This window comes from Rissa tridactyla, chromosome 7 (genome assembly GCF_028500815.1).
Source record: "Rissa tridactyla isolate bRisTri1 chromosome 7, bRisTri1.patW.cur.20221130, whole genome shotgun sequence".
Taxonomy (NCBI): domain Eukaryota; kingdom Metazoa; phylum Chordata; class Aves; order Charadriiformes; family Laridae; genus Rissa; species Rissa tridactyla.
This window is the reverse complement of record NC_071472.1, coordinates 42190478-42207746: the sequence shown is the minus strand read 5'-3', so window position 1 is coordinate 42207746 and position 17269 is coordinate 42190478. Positions and strand designations below refer to the sequence as shown.

At 45.5% G+C, this 17269-nt stretch overlaps 1 long non-coding RNA gene across 1 annotated transcript in view; it reads right to left on the bottom strand.

Moving 5' to 3' along the window:
- Positions 1–15128: 15128 nt before the first annotated feature.
- Positions 15129–17269, bottom strand: part of LOC128912783 (uncharacterized) — a 72269-nt gene continuing 70128 nt past the window's right edge. The window contains exon 3 of the long non-coding RNA XR_008467765.1: positions 15129–16534. This is a non-coding gene — a long non-coding RNA (uncharacterized LOC128912783). The remainder of the gene's footprint in view (positions 16535–17269) is intronic.

The following is a 17269-nucleotide window of genomic DNA, read 5'->3' as shown; positions in this document are numbered from 1 at the left end:
GAGTAGAGCCAGGCCGGGCAGAGCAGTCAGCTCGTCTGGCAGCTTAAAAAAAAGAAAGGAGGAAAACTTCACAGCCAGATTATTTTTTTCTCAACAGAAAGCCTAGAAATCAGCCTTGCTTTCCCCTAAGAAAACTCCACAACCAAAGGATGAGCAAAGGATTAAGAGACAGAATGGTGATGGGAATGCCATAAACATCCCTTCCGTGTGCACTCCGTTGCCAGAGCACACATAATAAAGCTTAATTTCCTGGTGCTGTGCCCTGACTGTAATACACTGCCCAGATCTTCCTCCTGCTCTTAGCTGAGAGCCAAGTCATTCCATAGGATTATTTTGTTAGGAGCAAGGCTATTTGATCTGAAGAGATTTAGCACCAGATTATGGCCACAGCTTTTTCCGGATCAGCGGCTGCGGAAGAAGAGGGCAGGAGTTGTCTGGTGATTTGAGTGGGAGCCTGGACCTTGGGAGACCCAAGTTCAGTCCTTACAGCAAGTTCCCCATGCGTCCACAGATAAGATACCATCTACTGCTGTTTCCACATTGAAATATTGATTTTGAGGAAGGTGATCATATTAAAGACAGTGAGATGCTCACCTATTACGACAGGAACGGACAAAATCTTTGATGCCAATGTAGCCATGGCCCATCACCTCCACCCTGAAATGAGCTCTCACACGGTACAGGTTCGCAGAGAGAGCAAGCCCCATGCCAGGCATTGAAAAGAACTGCGGTTTCTTCTCTGCCTGGTTGGACGTGCACGTGCCTCACCTCACACCTCTCCTCTGTCATGGGACTGGCACCTTCCTCGTCCCATTGCATTAGAAAAAAGCAGGTTTTAATAGACCTGGTGATTTAGGGAGAATTCCTGTTTTTCATTGCTGTCCTTTGCTTTGTGAATTGTTTAATGAAGACAAATTCTCCCCTGGACTCCTTAAACTTTTTTTTTACATCTTTTTTTGCACATAAATATTCCCTTTACAGACAAACAAGTCTAAGTGGAACAGAGAGTGGGAATAGTTTTTCAAATTCCATAGTGCCAGCTTCCCAACTCAGCCAGTTCCAGCCCGGGTGGTTTAGGAAGACTTCCTTTGGACTCTCATGCTGTTGGAAAGAGTTACCTGAGTATTTCTAGTGCAACACCTGTACGAACACCTCTCCAAAAGGTGTACAAAAGTGATTGTACAGATGGGTACCATAGCTTTATGCATAGACAGATTCTGCTTCTAAAAGCGCTCTGTGATAACTGAGTGAGTGTTGTTACCATAAGGAGTGACTGTTGTTACCATATCTTCCCCCAGAAATGCCCTTCTGCCCCACCGGCAGCTCTAGAGGGGAGAACATCTGTTTTGGGGCTCTCAGTTGGGTTGACACCAACATAACCATCATTGCTACCACCATGAATAAGTCTTCCTGTAGTATGTACAAGTTATTTTATAGAGGGAAGATCTTTTCAGAATTTCAGATTAGCTCCGCAGTGGGAGAAATAAAAGGTACCACACAGCTCTTCCACCCCATGGGCTGAAATCACACCTGGAATACAGTATCCATCCCATCCACCTCCATTTCCCCAGCCTGTCTCTATTTCACACACCAAAACCATGACTTTTCAAATGTTATGCACCTGGAGCAGGCTGCGACTCAAAGAACAGCAACAGAAACCATAATCATAACTCCCATAACCCAAAGCAGCCATCATGGGATGCTCTGAATCTCTTCCAACTTCATAACACAATGGCAAAACCTCCTTTGATTGCTATGGGAGCAGATTTCAGCTCTTTCTGAACCAATTAAATACTTCTTTCGCCAGGGTTATGCCTTAGGGTTAATTCTATGTAAAATACTGACAAAGCCTTATCCCTTTGAGATGAAGCATGTAGTAGTTAAGTCATTCTGAAATCTGTTTAAATTTGTGTGTGTGTGTAACTACTAAGCAGCAACGGAGCCCACCACATGCCAGGGTACGCATCTGACATGCCAAGTCCTGTGGCAGTGGGACATAAAGATTCTTGTCAGCTAGCAGGGGGCCTCTTTGAACCTCCAGCTTGGTGCAACCCATGGACCGGCTGTGGGACAGTCAGTCTGCAGGATTCTGTGGGCCTTACTTGAGAAACCACAGGACTACATCATAAAAATAACATAGCAACATTACTTAGACTGGGGAAGAAAAAAAGTCAATTTAAATAAAACATCATGGAATATAACTCTAATTACAATATCACCAACTGTGTCTCCACTTACACAGCCCTACCAGTTACTGGAAATTCTGATCAACTTAAAAATCTGAAAAAACTACTCCTAGAATTGGATATACTACTGAATCTTTCTTCCCAGCTCCATGATGAATCCCTGGATGGCTAAATAAGAAATGAGTATTGGACACTGCACACATGCTATAGGTACAAATTACTTATAGTCAGAAACAGAATGATGGTAAGCGATGGAGATGATTTTAAGCCTTGGTTAAAGGCACCCTATTCATTCAATGGACTTGCTAATAGCTTTTGCCAATTGATTACATTTTTTCACTGTTAATTGGATTAGCTCTTTATATTCCACTTACAGATTAACTTCACTGATGTAGGGATGACCCCAGGTCTTCAGCTTCCCTACCGCAAGAACAAAGCTGAAGGGAAATGCAGGCTGGCCAGTGCTGTAGTTGTAAGGTTTGATAATTTGACAAACGCTGATAAATACTGAAGAACAAGTTCCAAAATAGTACTCCTGAGACATGTAAGAAGGCATAGACTAGCGGCCCTGAGCCTCCACCAGCCCTTGGGAAAAGGTGGCACTGAAAAGATGGTGTGTAGGAACCACCACGGCAGCCCTTCCTGCCCACTCACCTGCAGAAGTTGTGACCTCTTTAGACTACAAGCAATGCCACTGGGGTGGCAGGCATCATGTTGCTTAAAAGCTTGATGCTGAAGACTCTAGCTAGGGCAACGTATCACCTTTCATAGAGGAAATGAGTACAAATTTGGCTAGGGACATCAATAAATATGAGATCATTTTCTTAGTGCAGACTTATGTGATGAATGATTCATGTTTAACCATTTTGGTCGTATGTTGTTCAAATCCTGGAGGTAGTGTCCTCCTCCTGAAATCAACAGGAGCTGCAGATGCCCTTCACCTCAAAAAAACAGGTTTCTTAGAGCCAAAGTAAGCACCAGGCGCTTTTCAACTCTCTTTTCATGGATTTTGTATTTGCAGCATTTGTTACCAAAAAATCAAACTAATCGTTAAAGCCATGAGACGAATCATGACTTGTCTTTTTCACATGTCTATGTAGGACATTTTTTACACTTATGTCATTCTAAAACACTCACCAAGTCTAAGAGTTTTGCATCAGATTTTGTTTCGTGCATTTATATATTGAAAGAAACCTTTAAAAGTAATGCTTTGTAGAAGAAACATCGGTGTGGTTTCCAACTGTTTGAAATTCTGATGATTCGAAATTTTATCACAATGCCCAGATCCCAATGTTGACCCTTGTGTGCAGAGGATGTGACTTTAGAGGCATGACTATGCACGCAGCATTAATAAAATGTAGAACACGGCTATATATAGTGCTATAAATCAGAGTTTGCGCTGGCACTCAATTAAGCACTCCAAGTACAAAGCTTGGTTTCTACCATCAAAGCACTCTGAGAACAATAGGAATCTGCACTGAAAGCGCTGCGTGTTTCTGTCCTCAGATGGAGGGAAGATGTGGATGGCCTGGGCGGGGGGGCTGAAAGGAGGAAAGCTCTGAGCTCTCACAGATCTACTTTTGTTAGAGGAAGCAAGAAGTTTAGCATAAATTTGTGCAGCATCCTTCACACAACTGAAGACGCATTCCCAACAACCTTTTGAGCTAGAGACAACGTACAAGCCACAAAGGGAAAATTTCCAGGTCAAAAAAATTATTGGTTTTGACTGTGGGAATAGCTGCAGTAGTGTTATAAGCTGGAGGAAACGTGTGCTGTTTTAACAGCTGTGGGCTTCTGTGTTCTTCAGGTGAGATATACCATGTAATCGATCCCTGCAATACCTTGTGCTTTTGAGTGTTTTCTTTGAAGCTTCAGTTCATCAAGTCATATACCAAAGACCTATGGAAGGCAGACTGAGGCTCAGTGGAGCATTTTAAAGCTCTTTCATGCTGCCAGACAGCTCCTGCGACCCTGGCCAGGGACGCTCTCATGGGGATGCGGCCTGCCTCGGGTCCTGTGCACCAGGAGGTTAAAAGAGAAAAGCTTCCACTCTTGATTCAGGTCTTGGTGAAACCTGCTTCCCATCCCAGTCCCTGAATTTCTAGGAATAATCTATACACACTCTGACAGCAGCTAAGGGATTCACAGACTATTCCTACATTCGTCCGCAGTGTTTGTTTCACCAGCCTTTGAGAATTGACCTCCCTGGAGAAAATTCAGGTAAAACAGGCCAAGCACACCATCATACCTTGTTATCCCATGGTGATCTCCTGAGAGGATTCTGTTCTGCTTCACGTCTCTTTAACGCTGACTGCAGCCAACTTGACTAAACCAGGAAGAGCTGTGAGCCGACTCTGCTGGCGTTGTAGGGCCATTGGACTCTGGAGCAGAATGTGTTTCTTGCAAGTAGCTCTCCGTGCACAGTCTTGGGAAGAAAAACAGACCTAGCAATGGTTACCCCCATCCTCCTAATATCCGTCTATACTCAGGTCTTTAAAGAAAAAAATGTTGTTGCTACAAGCACCTTGCTGACAATAAATCCTTTCTCATACATCCTTTTAATGCTAGCGCCCTCAGGCAATGCCGACTGGAAAGAGTAAGGTTTCAGGCTCTGCACCAAGGAATTCCTGTTTTCAAAAGGTCAGACACAACAGCTGGGAAATTTTTGGTTATTGCTGCTTTGTGTCAGCTCCTACCCATTCCTGGAGGGGGGTGTAATTTCTGAAGCCTAACAGCATTTGAATCAGGACAAGCGATCTTTGAATTATTTTTCGGCTGACATTTCACAGAGGCAGGAGTGTGTGTACTAACACACAGCTATCTGTGTATTTTATATCTGTATATGTACACACATGCCTTGGGGGAAGGAAGATGGGTAACTCAGCGTGTCCAGCCTTTGAAATGCTGATTCAGGAGCCTGGAAGCTGCCCCCAGGTTGCTGCTCTGCCAGACCCTGCCTAGCTTTCAGCCAAGATGAGTCCAGGGGTGAAGGAGATATCTGGTCAGGGTGAGAGTCCAGCCTGAAAAGCAGCGGCTGCTAGCAGCACTGCTGGGCTGTAATTATTAACAGATTTGTTTTTGTGGTATTCACATTCCCGATGTTTCCCCTGCCTTGCCCCTTCTCAGGGAGCTGTCTCCTTCTCCTCGCATACACGCCGAGCCCCTCCGGGGACACACATTTCCGTGGGCAGCAGCAGTGGAGGAACCATAGCACCAGCCCAGGCATCTCCTGGAAGCCTTGCTCTCTCCAGCACCGCATTTCCGTTACAGCACGAGGGGGCTTTTCGGTCCTCTCACAGGTGCCTTCGCCCTTGGATCCCGCCAGGAGCAACAAAAAGGTGTCATTTTTGCCAACGTCTGCAGTGGCAGTGTGGCAGCCCACACACATACGCACATGCCCGCAATCATTTCTTTCCCCAGGCTCTTTTTCATGTGCACAGAAGAGGAAGGAATCTTCTAATTTCCAGGAAAGGCAAACAAAGCCGAGCACTTAGCCCCCAAAATTCCTGGATGGGAGGTGAGACCTTCAACACGCAGGACAGAGCGGCGCCAGAGACTTGGGACTAATCAGCCTGAGCTCTGAGCGTTTGATCAGTCCTTTGCTGCCCTCCTGTACTTATATGCTGCTGGGGGCTTTGTGCTGGGTTTGCCATCCCAAGCACAAAAATTTGGGATTTCGTGCTGGCAACATCCAGACATGGAGCGGGGAACAGACCCGCTAACCCTTAAGTCTCATCTCCTGATAAAGTCTGAGGAATATCTAAGCCACGACCATCTTTTCAAGCAAAGACTTTACACCCTGAATATTGTGTTTTCGCAAGTTCTCTGGGCCCGAGCCCAGCGAGGAATACCTCCTCCTCTTCCTTCCACCCGCCTGGACCGGCAAATGCTGGCGGTGGGGCCATTTCTCAGCCTGCGGGATGTTGAAGGGGCTCTGTAGCAAGTCACCGTCGCCGGGTCTGCCGGTCTGCCTGTCTGTCTGCCTCTCTCATGTGGGGATCAGGACTCTGCTGAGAAAAAGCAGATAGGGTTTCACACAATCCAAAGCACATGTACAGTAACTAAAGCTGCATAAGCACTTTTCTTTCCTAGGGAAATTTTCCAACGTACGCTTCAAAAGAATGTGAAAATATTCCCCCTCCTTTCTCGCCTGCTTCCTATAAATCCAGCCTAACACGGACGATCCCCTCGGATGCTCTTCTCCATGAGGGATTTAAGGCTTGGGAAGGGGCAGGGATGACAGCACTGGGAATTCATGCCCTGAGCAGCCAGTGCAGAGCAGGCCCTTAGAGAAGGATTTATCGGTCATGGAAACCACTTAAGGTTAATCATACATTATTGCTGTGAGAAAACAAGCTCAAGCAATCAAGTCCAGTGAAAATGGATGTGTTTGGGTTTTTTTTTTTTCTCCGTTCAAGCATCATCAGATGTTTGCATCCTCCGCAGGCAATTCAGCATTTTGGGCATGCCCTCCTCCTCCAGGAAGGTCCATGCAAAAAGAAATCTCTCCATGGGAAGTAGTTCGTCTAAAAGTCATTTTGCATGGGGGAGGGGAAAAAAAAAGCCTTGACCAAACACTTCTTTGTGCACATACAGGCTGCAGTGACCAGCTGCTGCAAAGAGCTGCCAAAAGCAGAGCTCAAGAGGGAGAAGGCAAAGATAACATGTGATAGGCAACATTCGCTGTCTACAGATAGCCCTTTTGTGAGCGAGAACTCCAGTTGCAGGAGCCAAGCTGAGGAATGAGCCTTTGGGATGGTTCTCCATGAAGACAGGACCACCGTGCTTGGCTGATCCCGTGATGGCTGACCCCAGATCGTAGGTCCTCCACTCGCTGCGCAAGAAAAAAAGATCTGCCTGTGCTGAAGTGGGTACATCCATGTGTACTAACAGATGAGCACGTACGTGGCTCCCAGAGATTTCTGCTTCCCTGAGGGCTGAGCATGGCCCTCGTCCGCAGTGGAGGGATGCCGGCTATGAAGGAGGACCTGTGGGGCCGTGCGGGAAGCAGCTCTCCCTTGAGATATGGCTGAAAAACATATCTATATCCTCGTTTCTGCACTGCAGATCCCCAACGCAGAGCTGAGTCATCCAAGACAGACTTATGGGAGATGATTTCCCCTTTAACTCCAAAAGCATTTGCTGGGTTATAATTATTCTTCTTTTAAATAAACAGAAAAAAAAAAAGCCTCCTTCCTCCAAACACTGAATACATAAAGTCATGGAGAAGGAATGATAAACTTCCAGCGTTTCTGGTGGGTCACCACATTTATTTGCAGACTTTTGTATTCTTGCAAATTGCCATGTAAAAAAGCCAGCAAAGGTCTGCACACAATTCCTGTTGTGGCCATTTTATTTCATATGTAGATTTAACCAATAAACCTACAGCTCAATTTACACAGTAGAAGGAAAGCTATGGGTTTTGCAGGAGATTAGGTTCCAAAAACCTCTCCAGTGTCTCGGTGTGTAGCAGTGTGCGTGCGGGTATGTGTGTGTGTCTGTGTTCTAAAGACAGACAGCAGAGGCGAAGGGAAGGAATAAATGTTTGGGCCTTATTCCCAGTTAATGTCAGTTGGTCTAACTACATTGTGAATTTGTGTCTATTTATACCCACCGAGGATCTAAAATTACAGCTTTAAGCAGGAAGCTAAACCTAGAGTTTTTAACAAGTCTAAGCAGTCGAATTTAATGCTCAGGGGCAGGGGGGACAGTTCTGGTACTAACTGGGAGGAGGGCTAGACTTGAGAAATCATAATAGGAGACAATTTTCACCTTATTATCCACCTTATGAAAACTGAGCCTTTTTAAATATGCCTCAGGATAGAAGCCACAAAATGTTATTAATGTTGGAAAAGCCTTTCTGGGACTTACAGCAGCTTTCAGTCATGGGAAGGCAAAAATACACCCAGATCCTCTTTTCTTGCAGACAGCTCCAGATGAGGAAGCTCCTGACACCAAACCTGCCAAAACTGCCCAGGCTTGCTCAAAATCACAAACAGAAATGGACTGCAGTCCCAGGAATGGGAAAGGTCAGAAGGACTAACCAGCAATCTAATTTTGTACATGGTGCCTTTCTTGGATCCCTTTTACAGGTAACTTAGTCCCTGGATAGACCCCATGCTCAGCATCCCTTAGAGAGCGGTGGGACATAGGCATGAGCTAACTAATCCTGAAGAATTCACTGCATGGGGGAAACTAAGGCGGGCAGGGGTGAAATGACCTCTAACAGTCGCGCCGTGGGCCAGGAGCAGGACTGTAAAGGGAATCGGCGTCTCCGATGCTGAGATTACACACGGCCTGCAGGAAGAGCGTGAACTGGAGTGAGGTAGAAGGCCTGACCTGTCATCGGCTTTCCCTCCCATGCCCCATCGCAGAGCAGCAAAAAGCAGATGACAGGAGGGTTACCCGATCCCTCCCATCCCTCCTGGCTGCCGTGGGGCTGGTGTCCCCTCTCGTCAGCCTGCAAAGGCCATAGCCCAGCTGCACTGGCCACTGCTCTGAGCTCAAGTGCAGGGTGCAGCACGTGAAGACAAGACTCGTGCAACCCTGGGCAAGGAGGTAGCAGCCACTTTAAAGCAAAAATAGCACAGGGAGAGCTATAGAGTCTCATCCGCAGCAGCCATTGTGTCAGACAGAGCTGCTTCCCACCATAGCATCATTTTTATAATCACATTTTTAGCTGGAAACCATCTTCCCTCTGCTATAGCTCTGTCCCTCCAAGCTTGTTCTAGGGGAGTCTGGTGAGGGTTTGTCTGTATCTGAACTCAGCACGTAACCCTCAGGCACAGAGGAAAAAAAAGTTTGCCTCAGTAGCTTGCGACATGATTTCAGTCTCAGTTTAGTTATTATTCACAACAGCTCTACCCGGAAATGACTACAAACACAGGCAAAAAGTACCATACTCTGGGGATGACCATGCAAGCAAATTTCCAGGACAAAATTTCTGTCTGTCCTGCTCTTTTGGGGAGAGACTGAAAAAGCACAGGAGCCCTTTTCTCACTTTGGTCCAACAGCGTGATCCTAAAGCACCCAGGACCTCAGGCATGAGATCGCCTTTAATACGTGGCCTCTTATATTTGCCTTTTCAGCAGTCTCTGCAGCAATCAAGTACACTTCACAGCACAGTCGGATGTCTAAGTGATGCTTAGAGCTCATAAATGGTCAATAGAGATCCTTGAGCACGTTACAGACAGGAAAATTATACGCTACCAACAGCAAGATGCTGGGTGCTACCCATTGATTACTCATTTATTAAAACACAAGCCCCTTTCCAACCGCTTATACATAAAAGACTTACTTTAAAATGCAACTCATTTGAAAGCACATAAGTGCATGGATATGAAATCCCTTCCCAGACATGGAGGTGACCTGTATTTACTGTAAACATTACCCCACATTTAAATTTGGAAATGAAACATGGGTGAGGCCCCGAGTCCAGATTCCGGTCAGAGCTTCCCTGCAGTCAGAGGTGAGCTCCGCTGCCAAGGCTTGCTCGAGTCCTCCTGCCTGCCCGTTTTCACAGAAAACCTCTACTTTCTTTGGATCACTTTGTACGTGTTTTCAGACTGGGTGGGGGAAATGTTCATTTGCACAGACATCTGAGGAGGCTTACTCACATGTGTTACTCACCAGCCACTTGCTTGTGGGGAAAGCGAAGTTCAAGCCCCATTCTTTGCTCAGATCCACGAAAGAGCTGCAAATTACCTTAAAGCGAAAGGGCTGGGTTCCATTCAAGATCACGTACCCTGTGGTTTGTATAAAAAAGCAACATCAGTTAGAAGGAATTTCTCTCAGCTGAAAATCAGGAAAAACGTTTATGGCTATTGAATGGTCTGTGTATTTTTTGAATGCCAGAGCACAAAGATAGTTCTCCAGGATCAGGAACAGGGGGAATCCTTCCTTGCTGTCAGTTGTTTTCTATATGGGCAGCAAACGCTGTTCAGCAAACCACCTCGACCACGTGCTCAACCTCGGACAACCACGTAACCTCTTTGACCGCTGAGTGTGGCAGCATAAGGCTAAGCGATGCCTCAGTGAACTAGGATCCCGGCAAGTAAATTCTCCGTGAAGGAGTTACTAACGCATTGCTAACTATAGTTTGCTATATATGTTGTACTGAGTGTGTTTTTTCACCCATGGAAAACGGGAAAGGGAGGCGTTTGGCATTTTCAGTGAAGGTATGGAAACCCCTTTTCAAGAGCAGCCCTACCTCTCCGCCTGCCTTTTCTGAAACTCAGCACAAGTGAGGAGTCAGAAGTCTGACTTGCAGATTTAACCAGTGTCCCGTTCCCTTTATGTGAGGTTGCAATTCCCCGTCAGGCTTTAGCATCCTCCACTGAAATTCTAGAAGAACAAAAGCAGATGCTGCCGACTTGAAGCTTGAAATTAGCCCCCTTTCTAAGAGGGGCTGAGCAGGAAACTCACCTTACTTCAACCTAAAGTTTACGAGGTCCTGTTGACATTGAAAAATGCCCAGATCTAGATTCAGCTTGAACTCGCATCTGTACAAGAACTGGACATCTGCAAACACAAAGCTGCGGCCTGACGGCACCCACTAGACAGGCTGTTCTCCCGGCTTTCCAGCCCAGCCCCACGGCTTTGAGAGAACTGGAGTGAGGATCCAGTTAGTCTGAGCCATAACAGGCTGTCCTTCTCACTGCCATGCCTCGTCCTGCACAGCTTTTCCTTCAATCCAACGGTATCCCTTGAATGCAGTTCACTAAATTAAAATTTATCTAAAATCAGTTTTAATTAAAAGAAAAGAAAGAAAAAAAAGAGAAAGAATATTTTAAATATTCCTCCACCACTGCATAGACTCTGTTTCCTATTAAAGGCAACTGTGTGCAGCATTTCTATTAAGATTCTGCTTCCTGTTGTGTAATATGGAATGTTAAAAATCCCAGTATCGCTTAAGAAGTTATCACAAACTCCAGAGAGTTTTCTACTCCCAAGAAATCTCTCCCAGCGGGAAGCTGGAAAAGTTCCTGTTGAATTTACAGTAAATGCCTCAGACCCTATGTAATATTTATGGTGTCCCTCTCATCTTATCCAGGCTGGTTTGCTGTTTTGCTGCTGTGAAAGAAAAGCCTGTTTCAATGGTTAAGGGCTGTGACATTCACTTTGAAGGATATTGAAGCGGATACGATAGCCACAGGAAATGTTCCAGTCTGGCTGAGGTACCTCAGAAAGGTATTCAGTCAAATGAGAATTTACTAATCTGATTCCCAGGAAAAAATCACAGTAACTTAATGAAGAAAGAGAAAGAAATGTGACAGATCTGCATTCATGGCTTGCCAGATCTGGATTCCATGAAAGCCAGAGGAAAAATTCCCATTCGCCTTTATGGGAACAGGATCTTGACCCCGTGGAACTTCCATTCAAATACAATTACGCTGCATTTTTAAACGCTGTGAGAATTAGGTGGTGTCCATTTGCCTTAAAAAGAAGTCACTGTATGATATGACGCAGATGTACACACGCATGGCCAGAGGCTAGAGATGCTACAGCCCTTCTTATTAGCAGATCTCAGAAATGTCTAATAGGGGCAGTGAAACAACCCGGGTAGGGTTGTCTACCATTTCACCAGCTGGGTCAGGAGCAGAGATGCCACCTCTGCTGGCAGGGTGGGTGCCAGTCCAATATTGCTCCACACGTAAAAGTGGCTGGGCTGTGACAACTGCAGAATCATTTTCTTCTCAAAAGTTGTTGCAACTTCGCTGGCTTCAGAAGACATGAACGCACAGTGGAAATACTTGTGTATTCAAACCTGTCAGGGAGCGTGGAGATAAATGGAAGATGCCTCCTTTGGGGTGAGCTTGGTACAATATATAAATGATATAAATGATGATGTATACTTACTGACAACTCCTTTGGTGAATCCTTTTGCAGTCCTACATTACAGCCCAGACTTTTCAGAACTAAATGTTAGGGCCTAAAGTCCGCGTTTAAGTATATAGAATCAACCATGATTCACATGAGCTAAGTACTCAACAGCTTTCATTGGTCCTTAGGGAAGATGCTGGGTGCACAATATTTTTTAAAATATGGGCATTTTCTGAGGAGATGTGAAGCTTATAAATGGAGACAGCTTGTCCCAGAGGTACTGGAGGCATCAGACAAATGGAAAGGTGAGGAAACAGGATGTGGCACCTGGATAAAGGGGATGAAATGAGCAAAGAAGAAGCTGGGGGCCAAAAATGACTCCTAGCTGTGAAATCTGCTAGATGGCAGGTATCATCAACTCTCAAAGGGAACAGCCTGAGCTTGAGTCATTGCAAGGTGGTCTGAGGAAAGTCCTGGAAAACATTGCCAAGGCCAACCTGCCCTGTTCTTCATGGATGGGCGACACAATCCAACAGGCCAGCCCATGTCTCCTGCTGTTTCCATAAACAGAGAGAAGATTACGTGGGAAGGAGGAACCCGCATTAGCTGTATCCTTGAGGGCAAATTACAGCTCAGGAGTCAAACAGTACTATGAGCAAGAAACAGCAGGGGGGCTAAGCCTATATCTTTTATTTTTAGTCTCCTTTGCGCATTCATGCGTATGCAGGAAGAGAATTCATCTCACCAAGTAAACCACAACCCTGGTTTAGGCATGGACAAGTAATCCTGAATGAAATGGAAGGCAACGTTGCCATGAAAGGCATAAAACTTTTAGTACAACGTCTCAAGAGACATTTAGAGTGAAGAAGATGTGAAACCCTTCATCCAGATAGTAAACTGATGGAAGAACCGTAGAACAAGAAGAAATAGTAGCTGTTCCATGCTGAAAAGCAGAGATACTGAGGGGAGCGGTAAAAAGATTAAAGTTAGTGTCTGGTTTTATTTAACAACCTCTTTAATTCCCCGAGAATGAAAAGAAGTGAGTACATTCACATCTGAAATGACTTTGAAACATGCAGCCAACATCCGCGTTGCACTAAGCACTTAGAAATCTGAGGAGGAAACAGTGAAACAAGACTCAGTTTAGGATAGTGAATGCCAGGGAGGCAGAGCGATCCAAAATGCAGATATTCGGTGGAAGAAATACAATTTGAAAGTGGGGATCAGGGTGCAAGTTATCATCTGAGACACAGATTTATAAAACAGTAAGGCAAGATAGCTACAATAAACTTGTGTGTAACTGTGGCGTGTGCATTAGAGGCATCTCTGGCAAAGGGATCACTAGTGAGACTACATGGATATTACTGGCAATTCCACCCTAACTGGAAAAAAGGAGAAAACTCAGGCAAGAATAATAGGAATGATTAAGGGATACATGCATATAATTTTAAGACACATTGAAATAATTAAATTTAGGAACCCCTTCCTTTTGAGAAGATAAAGTTACCCTTCAAGATCTGTGATACCACTACTCCAAAAACACTTACAAGCCCCCAACTAGGTACCAGGTATTTGTTCAGAAAAATATTCCAAAAAAATGTTCAAAATCTCAGACTTCCATAAATCCAGTAAGAGACCTAGGATGTGGGACAAGCCAACTAATATTTGTGTGAAATGGCACCAATGGCAGTGCAGAGATAGTCACCTAAGTACTGAAGACATGTATCAGCTCTCTGGTATGCAAAATTCATCTCTAGGCAGGATACATGCCTGTTTATTTATTAACTACTTTTTAAGATCGCATCTGTGAATTGACTGTTTGGGGGATATGGGGAGAAGCTAAGTTTAAGGAGGTATATCTCTGCATACGAGATCTACTCCCGACTTGTTTATATTTTTCTTTCCTGGGGTGATTTCAGATGAGCTTTGCTCGTGGCCGTCGGTTACGGTTGGAGTGTGAAACAAGGAGGAACTGATGAAAATGCCATTTGGGATATTTATGCCAAATATCAGAGCACTCCCCTTCAGTCTAACAGCCCGATTAGACTAGAGGAAGCACTTGAAGGACAAAAGTTTAACGCAGGAAGCAAGTCTGCATGGAAGAAGGCAGACAGGCATGGATCACATCACCGGCAAATCCTGGATTTCTCCAAGCCTCTCCACGGAAGCAGGAGCTGGGCTTGGGTCTGGGCTCTCTCGGCAGCAGACACCACGTGGTTGAGGCCTCTGGGACAACATGGTGTAAGGGAGCCTATCTTTCATGCACGATGTTTGGGAATTTCTTGCGGGACTAATGGCTTGATAGTTAGCCAGCAAAGTGCTGAATTCAACATACATTCCTCTCACCACCTCATTACCTCCCAGCCATTCCCCTGTCTGCATCTGTTTGTTTAAACGGAGCTCCTTAAGACAGAGGATGCTCGTTAGGAGCCTGGTATGATAAACATGGCACTTGTGCGCTTGCCTAATTTGATACATCTGATGAGCCAGAACTTAATAAATGCAAACTGCTACCCAAATTACTTAGATTTGTTCAGTCGTTTTCTGTCTTCCTCAGCATATTCTATGGGCTGATCTCATGACATTCTCCTTCATGCCAGGTTTTTTTTGTCTATCCGAACTTTCTTTTTCCACTAGAAGCCTCCAAGCTGGGCTTCTCTCAGGCACTTTGTGCATATTATTTCACCGCTTCAGTGGAATGGTTCAAATTATAATTTTCCAGCTGAGATACAAAGACTAATTCATTCAAGACCACTTTTTTTGTGAGTGACAATGTAGATTCCTCTGCGGCCCTTGAGGAGATAAAACGCACCCAAAGTGCTGTGGGAAAACCAGAACGCTAGGAGCAAGTGCTTGGACAGAGGAACAGAGGAAGCAATTTGTGCTCTGTAAGTAGAGCAAAGTTGTGTGCTTTCAAGTGTATCGCATGCACTCTTTGGGGATGAGCTGATTGTCATCTTGGGATAATGGGAGAGAACAGAAGATATTAGACACTGACTAGGAATAATGAATGGCAGATATAAATCTGAGCTGAAATCCTCTGCTGATACTAATCAACTGAAACCAACAGCAGTAGTCAACGTTGAGAAATTGGCTGCTGATTTTTGTGGCTTACCGGCACGGCTGCCCTCAAGACTGCCCCAGCAATGATGATCGGTGTCTGCATTAGGAAACCCCAAAGTCATGTGCATCCTTTGCCTTGAAAACCGGCCGCCTGTGAACCTTGTCGTTGTTGATTAGGACCCGGGGTGACATGGACCTCCTACCTTCAGCTGCTTGCCCTGGAGGGAACATGGAGTGGGTGGCCCAGCCTCCTGCTCAGGATGGGATGCACTCAGGAGATGGGAGATTGAAACAACAGCTTTTCTGGGCCAGCCAGCCCAGAGCGGGTCTGGCAGCCTGTAGCTTTGAGAAGGGCAGAAGATCTCCACGCTGGTGTTTGTGCCAGGGACGATCTCACCTCTAGCTCATAGGAAACCAGTCTTAGGTGCTTCTGACCTTTCCTGGAATGGATAAACCAGACAGAGAGGCCTGGGGCTGGTGACATGCCAGAAGGCTTCTGGGTGCAGCACAGCGCATCATCATCCGTGCGTCAGCACATGGGGTTTACAGCTCCAGAGTCCGTTTCATGGCTGTAATCCCGGAGAAGTAGTTCAGGGCAACTGAGAGATGGGCCAGGTAGATGCCTCAAATTAAACGCAGTGAATGCAGGCCTTAATGGCAGCCCAGCAGAGAAAAAGCAAGCAGCTGGGTCTCTGAGCAACGTGCAACCCTTGCTTCTGCTGGCAAAGCGTGGCTGATGCTGGGCAGCCCTCCCAACGCTGACTTGCGTGTCTTAACAAATGTCCATGCATAATTCTCCTGGTACACTGATGCAAGCGTATCCCATCGTCATGGCCCCATGATCACAGGGAGGAAAGCAAGCTGGCCCGGAGCTGGCCCAGGAGGATACTGGAGACATCATCTACGAAAGCGCGTTTGGCAAAAAACAAATCAGTGTGGGCAGTGGGACGTCACAGCACAAGGGGAAACACATGGGAAAAGATGAATCCAGGTTTATTTCCATCACTTGTGAAAGAAAAAAGGGACCATTTCATGGCTGTAATCCTGGTATTTAACAAGTAGCTTAAATTCATTTATAAAGTAAATAGCTTTGATCCAGTGTGTTTAATTTAAAGCACTTGATGCTTTATTTATTCTTTTCCTGTGAGGAACCGATTGCACTTTCTTTAATAATGTCTAAGAAATAAAGGTTTCCAATCCCCACACAGAGGAAAATTCATACCAGCAATACAAGTGTGAAAACTGATTTCCTTGAGCCGGTTCTCATGGAGAAGAAACAATTCCTGTGCCGTAGGAACTGATGCGACCGTGTATTGATGTGCAATGCGCCAAATACTTGGATGGATACTTTGAAAATTAACTCGTGGGTGATTTGAGAAGTTGATAAGTGCTCAGTCTCAGCAGCAGCAAAGAACAGATATGACAATAGGTCCAGCCTGCCCTGGACAATTTATTAAGGGCCTCTAGGAAAAAAAAAAAAGAAAAGAAAAAAAGACAAGAAGGAATCAGTTTGCAAAATATGATTGTTTTTGAAATGTTTGCCTAGCAACAGACCAACAAATGCTCCAACTATGGCTTTATTTTGTATTCTCACAGCAATACCACATAGTGTTTCAACACAAGCCAGCTCTCGCACTGAAATCCACCCCGGTGACCTCAGCTGCCCTGCTTGGGCATCTCACGCTCACACTGCACACCCTTCCCGAGCCGCCGCCGCCGCTGACTGCAGTGCCGGCGGAGAAGAAAGTGCATCTGTTTCCGCTTTCCTATGTTGCAACAACCTATTCCCCCCAATTGCTCTTGCTTGGCACAAAGGAAGAAAACAACTTGATGTGCCAATTTCCTTCTCTTGGTTTCTGGTGTGGCGCTGGTGCTGCCACCTCTGCACGCTCAGCGCCGCCTGACCTCACTTTCCCAACGCGCCGTCTGAGCTTGCTGGTGGAGAAGTCAAAGTTAGGTCAAGTTCTTATGTCCTTTCTTGTTGGATACAGAAAAGAAATCAAAGTCCAGGTAAAATCGATTCTGCACGGAGCTCTGTTTACTTTTCCCATCCTGTCGTACATACCAGTCCCCAGGCTTTGGGAACACAGCTTTGCTTTTCCGATCAGACTCAAAAATTTGGGCCCAAGAGCAGAAACAATTCAGGGAATTTAAACAAAGCCCACTGTACTGTTGGGAAAAGAATAGTGCCAGTCTCT